This window comes from Ictidomys tridecemlineatus, unplaced genomic scaffold (genome assembly GCF_052094955.1).
Source record: "Ictidomys tridecemlineatus isolate mIctTri1 unplaced genomic scaffold, mIctTri1.hap1 Scaffold_280, whole genome shotgun sequence".
In the NCBI taxonomy this organism is placed as follows: Eukaryota; Metazoa; Chordata; class Mammalia; order Rodentia; family Sciuridae; genus Ictidomys; species Ictidomys tridecemlineatus.
The window spans coordinates 242,759-251,730 of record NW_027522365.1 but is presented as its reverse complement, the minus strand read 5'-3'; the positions used below and the strand labels follow the sequence as shown (position 1 = coordinate 251,730).

General features: G+C 34.5%; 1 pseudogene; it reads right to left on the bottom strand.

Moving 5' to 3' along the window:
* Positions 1–451: 451 nt before the first annotated feature.
* Positions 452–2,855, bottom strand: LOC144373170 (sphingosine-1-phosphate phosphatase 1 pseudogene; annotated as a pseudogene).
* Positions 2,856–8,972: the final 6,117 nt, after the last annotated feature.

The following is an 8,972-nucleotide window of genomic DNA, read 5'->3' as shown; positions in this document are numbered from 1 at the left end:
TTCTTTATGAATATCTTACTACAAATAAAATTATGTTAATCTAATTACAATCACACTTGAAAATATAAAGGCACAGACAAAAATAATAGTTGCATACTATACCCAAATTTTCCACTGTGAAAACAATAAAAAGTTTGAAAAATAATAGGATCTAAATGATTGATACTTATTATTTTTAGATTTTATAATTTATCTTAAGTAGCTAATAAGTGAGTATTAAAAGTTAACAGTGAGCAATCCAATCCTTTCCAAATTTAGAAAAATGTTTTTACATATGAAGCATTTGCACCGTCCCACCTAAAATTTCAACTACATTTTCAACTACATTTCCATTCATTGGAAATATCTACCTGCAGTATAAACAATCAAGACAATGTGCAAAAAAAATATATCTTGTTCCTATAACTTACAATACACAGAAAAATACCTACAAAAATGGAAATATTTATCCTTTTAGCTTTCCAATAAATTAGTGAGAAATTTTAGCCCATTCCACATTTCTTTCTAAATAAAGGTCTAAAGGATTAAGGGTGGTTTAGTTCAATCCCTGTTAGTTTGACATATATTTTTAAAATATTTGCCTGATTATATGTAATTAAGATAGAATTAGTTTTTTATATCACAGTATACATGGCATTTCTTAATTCAGCAACAGAAAGGCACAATTAGCAAGCAATAAAATTCAGTACCTGAATTATTAAACTGATGTACAAAACAGTTGCAAAAAAAGTACATTCAACACAGTGTACAGAACTTTAAAAAAAAAAGAATCTAAAAACTAATTTTTCTGAAAATTTGGTCCATTAAAAATGTCTCCCATGTTCAACATCATGGGTAACATGAAAGGTGATGGCAGTGTAAAAAGAGGCAGTAAATTAATATGTGGTAGCATATGAATTCTGGTCTATTAATTGAGCAATTCAATTAGGAAATAGCTCCCATAGTAAATAAATGTTAAATATATTTGTTAATAACATACCTGTATTAATTCCAAATACACAGGCACAACTGTTTGCATATTATTATTGATTTAATAATACACCCCACAGGTTAAAAAAAACCTTAGGTATATTATTTTATATATAACATATATTAGATATATAATTGTATATTATGTACCTTAATATATATTATATATAACTTGAATCCATAATAGCACAAAACTCTCCAAACATTACATGAACATTCTAAATAGATACTTAATCATTTTCTCAGTATAGAAATAGTTCAGCTCACCTAAAACAATATCTGGATGTGCAATGATAAAAAGCACTGACTCTTAAGAATTTACTTAAATAATTATTTAAGTTAAATTCTTGCAAAAGCCTAACTCTGATCTTTTACTTAGAGTATATTTTTAGGTATCAGTAACTGATAACTTCCTTTCTTATCACAAACAGTATTTCCCCATCAAGAGATACCAATAAAGAAAAATATGTAGGGAACCAAAAATGTGATAGAGAAACCAACCATTCCATAGGTAATATATCGATAAGGAAGTTCAACTTCCATGTGCTGTCTTGCTTTTCGAATATCATCACATGGTATGTTGAAGATTTTACAGGCTAAAGGAATGGTGATCTTTTTCATTATATCTCTGACTATTAGTACAAATATCATTCCTATGAGGATCCGCAATATGGCTTTTCCAAACAGAGTCACAGTAATAGGAGGCCTAGTGAAAGGTAGTATCTCTAAAGAGGGATCTAATAGTAGACCCACGCTATAAGCAACATGGGATCCACATGCAATTCCAGCACCACTTCCTAGAATCTCAGCTGTGTCTCCACGGGATGTGCTCCAGGTATCAAGAGTGAAAGAAAAGATCCCTAAAGATAAATGAAGACCGATGATGATTAGTGGAGCATATTTGTGAGTTTGGTTGAAGTTGTCAATCAGGTCCACAAATGGATAGAAGACAGCTAAGATTAAAATGGTATATAGGAATCCAGCAATAATGTCCAGAATGGAGTGCATTCCCATGTAAATTCTACTTAGGCAAACTAGAGAACACCAGCAGGGTATAAGAATCAGTCCATATATAGGAGGATACTGCCAGCGGCCATAGGTGAGGAGGACCATAGCAATGGGGATGGCGGTGCCAGACATGGCGTGGGTGGAGGGCATGCTGTACTCGGAGTTGTAGAAGACCTCCAACTTGACCACGGGCGGCGAGGAGGGTCGCGGCCAGCGGATGATGTCTTTGGTGCACTGGCCCAGGTACATGACCAGCACCCAGATGATCACCAGCCTGCGACCCACCAGGGGGTCCAGGTTCCAGATCCAGAAAGGGAAGAACATGATGTAAAAGAGTTCGTTGCCCAACTCCGTGCCGAAGCAGAACAGGTAGTAGAGCGGCCAGTTGCTCAAGCGGGCCAGCTCGCCCTCCTCGCCCGTCAGCGAGTTGCGTCGCAAGGAGCCCGCGCGCTGCGACTAGGTCGGGCCCAGCTCGGCCGCCAGCCCGTTCCGCACGCCGTTGGGGGCGCCGCTGCCGTCCGGCTTGACTGAGCACTGATTGCGGTCGCTCCCAGGAGGCTGGGGGCCCTCGGTCGCCCCTGACTGCCGCCCTCGCCGCCGGGGATCTCCGGCGAGCGGCGCTTCCAGCTTCTCATCCTCCCTCCGGTCGTCTGAGCGGTTCGGCGGCGCCTCCACCCCGCACAGACGCTGGAAACGGGCCACTTTCTGCGGCTCCTGCAGACAGGCAGCCAGCTGGGCTAGGTGCTGCCTCAGCGACATGATAACGGGACCTGGAGGGCGAGCCGAGCCCCAGCGCTGCGAACCGTCTCCGCGCGCCCAGCCAGCGGCAGCAGCGCCTTGCTCGACGCGCTGGAGTCTGCCGGTCGGTTTTTTTCTTTTTTTAAAAGACCAAATGTATGTTGTCTGTAAGATAGACATCACCAGCAAACACATCTAAGGACAAAGTGAAAGGATTTTTCATGCCAATGAATTAAAAAGCAATTGGAAGTAGCTATTCTCATACCCAACAAAGCAGTGTTTCAGTCAAGATTAGCCAAAGAGAACAAAATGGTCACCACTTATTAGTAAAAGTAATATCTAATGAAAAGATATGACAATTATAAATATTTATTCTCAGAAGATTGGTGCACCCAATTTAAAAAAATAAACACTACTCCACATAAAGTGACATACAGCCCCCATACAATAAACTGGTGTATTCGATACTCTTTCTTAATAAATAGGCCATCCAGACATAACATTGACAATGATACTACAGAATGAAACAATACTCTAGAACAAATTGACTTCATAGACATCTACAGAAAATTTAATCCAGCTGAAGGTACTTTCTTCTCAGCTACTTGTGGAACTCTCTTCAAAATTAATCATGTATTAGGCTATAAAGTACGTCTTAGCAAATTCAAAACTTCAAGTAATTTCTCACTTTATGTCAGTTCATGATGTAATGAAATCAGAAATCTAAAGCAAAATAAAATTCAGACACTGTTCAAACACAATGAGATTGAACAACATATTTGAATAATGTGAGTCATTGGAGAAATTTAAAATTCTTAGAATCAAGCAAAAATTAAACACAACATACCAGAATCTATGGGACACAATGAAGGAAGTTCTCAGAGGGAACTTTATAGCTATGCATGCCTATATTAAAAAATCAGAAAGCTCTCAAATGAATACCTAATTGTGCATCTCAAGGTCTTAGAAAACTAAGAATAAACCAATTCCAAAACCAATAGAAAGAAACAATAAAGAGCTGAAATTGATTAAATAGAGAATAAAAGAACAATAAAAGAGATCAATGAAACAAAAAAATGTTCTTTTAAAAAATAAACTATATTGATAAATCCATAGCCAATCTATCTAAAAGAAAGAAGACCCAAATTAATAAAAGTAGAAGTAAAAATGGAATATTATAATATACTCCACTGAAATCCTGAAACCCATTAGGATTATTTTGAAAACTTACATTCCAATAAATTGGAAAATCTGGAATAAATGAGAAAAAAAGTTCTAGACACCTATACCTACCAAAATTGAATCAAGAGGACCCAAAATATCAAAACAGTCCAATAACACACATTGAAACTAATGCATTAATAAATATATTCCCAACAAAGAAAAGTACAGAACCAAGCAGATTCACAGTTGAATTTCATCAAATCTTTAAAGAATTAACAATGATGTTCCTCAAATTATTTATGAGATAGAAAGGGGTGAGAAGGTCCATTTCCAAATTCATTCTGAGAAGCCAGTATTAACCTAATACAAAAACCATATGAAAATACAATAAGGAAATAAAATTGGAGAATTATATTCTTGATAGGTATAAATGCAAAAATCCTTAATGAAATACTTGCAAACCACATTCAACAACATTAAAAAATCATAATAATGGTGAAAATGGTTTCATTCTCAAGAGACAGGAATGCTTTCACATACACAAATCAATAAAAATAATATACCACACAAATAGAAACAAGGACAAAAATCACATAACCATCTTAATAGATGCATTAAAAACCTTTGACAAAATGAAAAACTTTTTTGTTAAAAACCATGAAGAAATTAGGGATAGAAGAAATTTACTTCAACATAAATATATGATAAAGCCAAAGCCAACATTATACTGAAGGGAAAAAAATCAAAAGCATTTTCTCCCAAATCAGGAAGAACAGGATGTCTACTTTCCCTGCTTATGTTCAATATAATATGCAAACTTTTAGCCAGAGCAATTAATAAAGAGAAAGAAATAAAAGAGATTAAAATGGAAATGAAGAAATCAAATCATCCCTGTTTGCAGGTGATATGATCCTATGTCCAAAGGCTATAAAGCCTCTACCAAGACTTCTAGGTCCAATAAATTGAGCAAAGTAGCACAATACAAAATGAACATATAGAAATCAGAAGCCTTTCTATTCACCAATAATGAACCTTATGAGAAAAAAATAAAGAAAATAATTACATTCATAATAGCCTCAATAAAATAAAATAAAATACTTAGGGATCAATACAAGAAAGTGAAAGAGCTTTATAAGGAAAATTACAGAACACTGAACACTATAAGTTGAAGAAGGCACAAGAAGACCTCCTATGTTCATGGATAGGCAGAATTAACATTATGAAAACTGACATATTACCAAAAGCAATGTACAGACTCCATGTGACTCCCATAAATTCTTCACAGAAATAGAAAACACATTCCTGAAATTCACATAGAAGTAAAAATGATTCAAAATAACAAAAGCATTTCTGAGCAAAATAAAAGCAATGTTTGAGGCATCTTCATACCTGATGTCAAACTAGACTACAGAGATATAACAATAAACAGCATAAAAACAGACACATAAATCATGGGATAGAATAAAAGACACACAGACAAACCTACTCAGATACACACTTCCTGATCCTTCACAGAGGTGCCAACAACGCACATTGTTGCTTGAAAATGGTGCTTGAAAAATAAAAAGTGGATCCCTATCTCTTACCCCATAAAGTCAACCCAAAGCGGGTCAAGGAGCTAGGTATAAAATCAGAAACCTTGTAGCTACTAGAAGAAAACATAAGAAAAATACTTCAACATGTATGCATAGGTAATTAATTCCTGAATAGGACTTGATAGTACAGGAAATAATAGCAAGAATTAATAAGGTATGACATTTCATTTAAAAGGTTCTGCACAGCAAAGAAAACAAGAATGTAGAGAGCCTACAGAATGGGAGAAAAATCTTTGCCAGTTACTCTCCTGACAGAGGATTAATAACCAGCATATACAAAAAACTCAAAAATTAAATACAAAATTACATAAATAAATATAATAATCCAGTCAATAAATGATCACATGCACTGACACTTCTCAGAATAAATACAAATGTCCAACAAGTATATGGGAAAAAAAAAGTTCCAGCTTTTTAGAGACCAGGGAAATGCAATCCAAAACTACATTGAGATTCCACATAACTCCACTCCAAATGGCAATCAAGAGTACCAATAACAATGAATGCTGCTGAGGATACAGGGAGAAACTGTACTCCCACTTGGTAGAAATGTAAATTGGTACAGCCACTTTGCAAATCAGGGTGGAGTTTCCTCAAAAAGCTAAAAAATAGAATTACTCTCTACCACCTCTTGGCATTTATCTGAAAGATTTAAAAGCAGCATACTTTAAAGATACATGCATACTCAGTTTTATAGCAGAACCATTCACAATAGTCAAGGCAAGAAGTCAACCTAGGTTGTCTGTCAACAGATGACTGAACACAGAAAAATGCAGTCAGTGTATACAATGGAGTTTGGTTTTTTTTTCCCCAATCATAAAGAATGATGAAATCCTGTTATTTGAAAGAAAATGGATGGAACTGGAAAGCATCCTGTTACACAAAATAAGCCAAACCCAGAAAGACAAATGTTGCATGTTTTCTCTCATATGTGGAAGCTAAACAGAGAAAAGGAGAAAAAAAATGAACAACATGTTATGCTAAGAAGACTCTTAGGGTAGAGGAGGGGACCATGGGAGGACGCAGAGGAGGGCAAGGAGAGACAACAGGAAGTGAAAATGATCACCTTATACTATGCTCATGTGCTAAGACGCCCCAGTGAAACCCATTATTCTGTACAATTTTTATGCACTGATAAGATACATAAATTAAAAACTATAAAACATACAAAAAACAGCTCAACAGAAATCTAGGACTCAGAAATAAAGAGTAGCAATGGTAGCTGGTTCAATTTTTAGAAATAATGACAGAAATATGTTGATTCTTGACATGATTACCAGTCATCCATTAAACCTGAAGGGAAATCTGGGTTTAGATCAATAGTAAAGTGGAGAAAATAAAAATTGAGGAATTTGTTTCTTATACTCACATTAGCACTTATTGCCTTGGATGACCTCATTGTCTAAAACGACTTTAGCTCATGTGATATTTTTTTAGCATTTAATGGGAGGAAATTTCCTGCAGAATAGCCAGCTACTATTATTTTTGCATTAATGTCAACACCAATCATTGTGCTCTGACTCCTGACAGTTTTTACCTTCCGATAAATAATAGATAGCTATTTTTAATGCAAGCAGTTATAAAATGGTTCTTACAGTTAAAAATTTGCCAAATTATTTTCATCTATTTTAGAGTGTTCTCAAGGATTAGAAATATGACTGATTGTAAAGTTAGCACTAACAATTATTTCTCTAACTTATCCAGTTTATCAGCAATATCTTTTTATACTTCTGCTCATATATTTTGAACTTCCTTGTGAATTACATGGAGGTTTTAAATAGTTTGCTTTTGTTGTAAAAATTATTAAAGAGTATTAACTTTTTATATGTTATATATTTCAAAAGAGTCCTTATAAAAACTGTTTGTAGGGAGAACACCAAAATTTATTTAAGATCATTCAAAGACATTAAATACTTGCTAAGGAAACTAGGTTACTAATTGGGTGATAGGCTATAGAAATTTAAAATGTTGGTAAATTATATTTAATCATGATTCAACATAGTTTATTTTCTTACTTTGTTATAAAATGTAGTGGTCTTAGTAGGGCAAATTATCATCAGGACAAGTTATTGGGGTTATTTTAAAACTTTGGTTGTATTATTAAAGAATTTTTTAAGCCCTAGCTATTTTTATCTGATGAAATTAAACTGATTGAGGTAAAAAAAAGAAAAATTACATTAGTTTAGTTGCCTAAAATCCATCTTTGCTCTAATCATGTAAGCACTTAAAATGTAAGAGCCCATCTCTCAGAAAATATTAGAAAGCTGCAATAAATATAATTATGCAAAAATTTTTAGTTAAACGTTTGTTAAACATAAATATTAATGAGTTTATTTATCATCTTTATGGAGAGGCAAAATAGTGGTTAAGATACAGAGGCTAGAGTGTCAATTTCAGATCTAATTCCTACTCTGCTATTTATTTATTCTCACCAAATCAACATATCAAAATTCCCAACTTCAACACCTTTGTTTATAAGATAATGAAAACAGTTCTCTGTAGCATATGTGGTTGTTGTGGGGATTCAGTGAGATATTTCATGTAAGGTATTTGGCCCAGTATCTGTCCTATAAGTGTTCTTTTAATGTCATCTACTATTACAAAAAGGTAGGTGGCATCTGGCTACAGAATAATAAAAATGCATCTCTTTAACTAACAAGCAGGAGAATGCACATAAGTTAACACATTTCATATGTAAACTGTCATTTCCTAGTAAAGACAATATAACAAAGTAGAAATGATTCGATATGTAAATAACAACCTCTTTCATAAATAATAACTAATTAATTTTTCCAATAACATCAATCTTTAAGTCTGATATTGTCATTTCCTTGAACTTCCTCATGAATATCCTGACTTGCTTTAGACATGGCCTATTTCCTCACATCCCTCTATTATACTAGGACTTGAAATGAACTAAATCATATAGAATTTATATAGTGAACATTTTGTTAAATGTAACAGATGTATGGAAAACACACAACTTGATGGGGGCCCAAATCATTAATTTCTTCATAAGGGAGTTGCCATTCCCAGGTAACCATCTATGAATCCAGGGATGCAATTTATTTTTTATTTTTATTTGTTCTAATTAGGTCTATATGACATCAGAATGCATTTTGATTCATTGTACACAAGTGGAGCACAACTTTTCATTTATCTGGTTGTTGTACAAGATATAGTGTCAAACTATATGTGCAGGCATTCATGTACCTAGGGTAATGATGTCCCTCTCATTCCACCATCTTTCCTGCCCCCATGTCCCATCCCTCACCTCCCTTCCCTTTGCCCCATCAAAGCTCGTCCATTTTTCCCATGTTCTCCTGCCATTATGGATCAGCCTCCACTTATCAGAGAGATCATTCAGCCTTTCGTTTTGGGGGAAGCTTACTTCAATTAGCATGATAGTCTCCAGCTCCATCCATTTACTTGTAAATGCCATCATTTTATTCTCTTTTAATGCTGAGTAATATCCATTTGTGTATATATTCCACACTT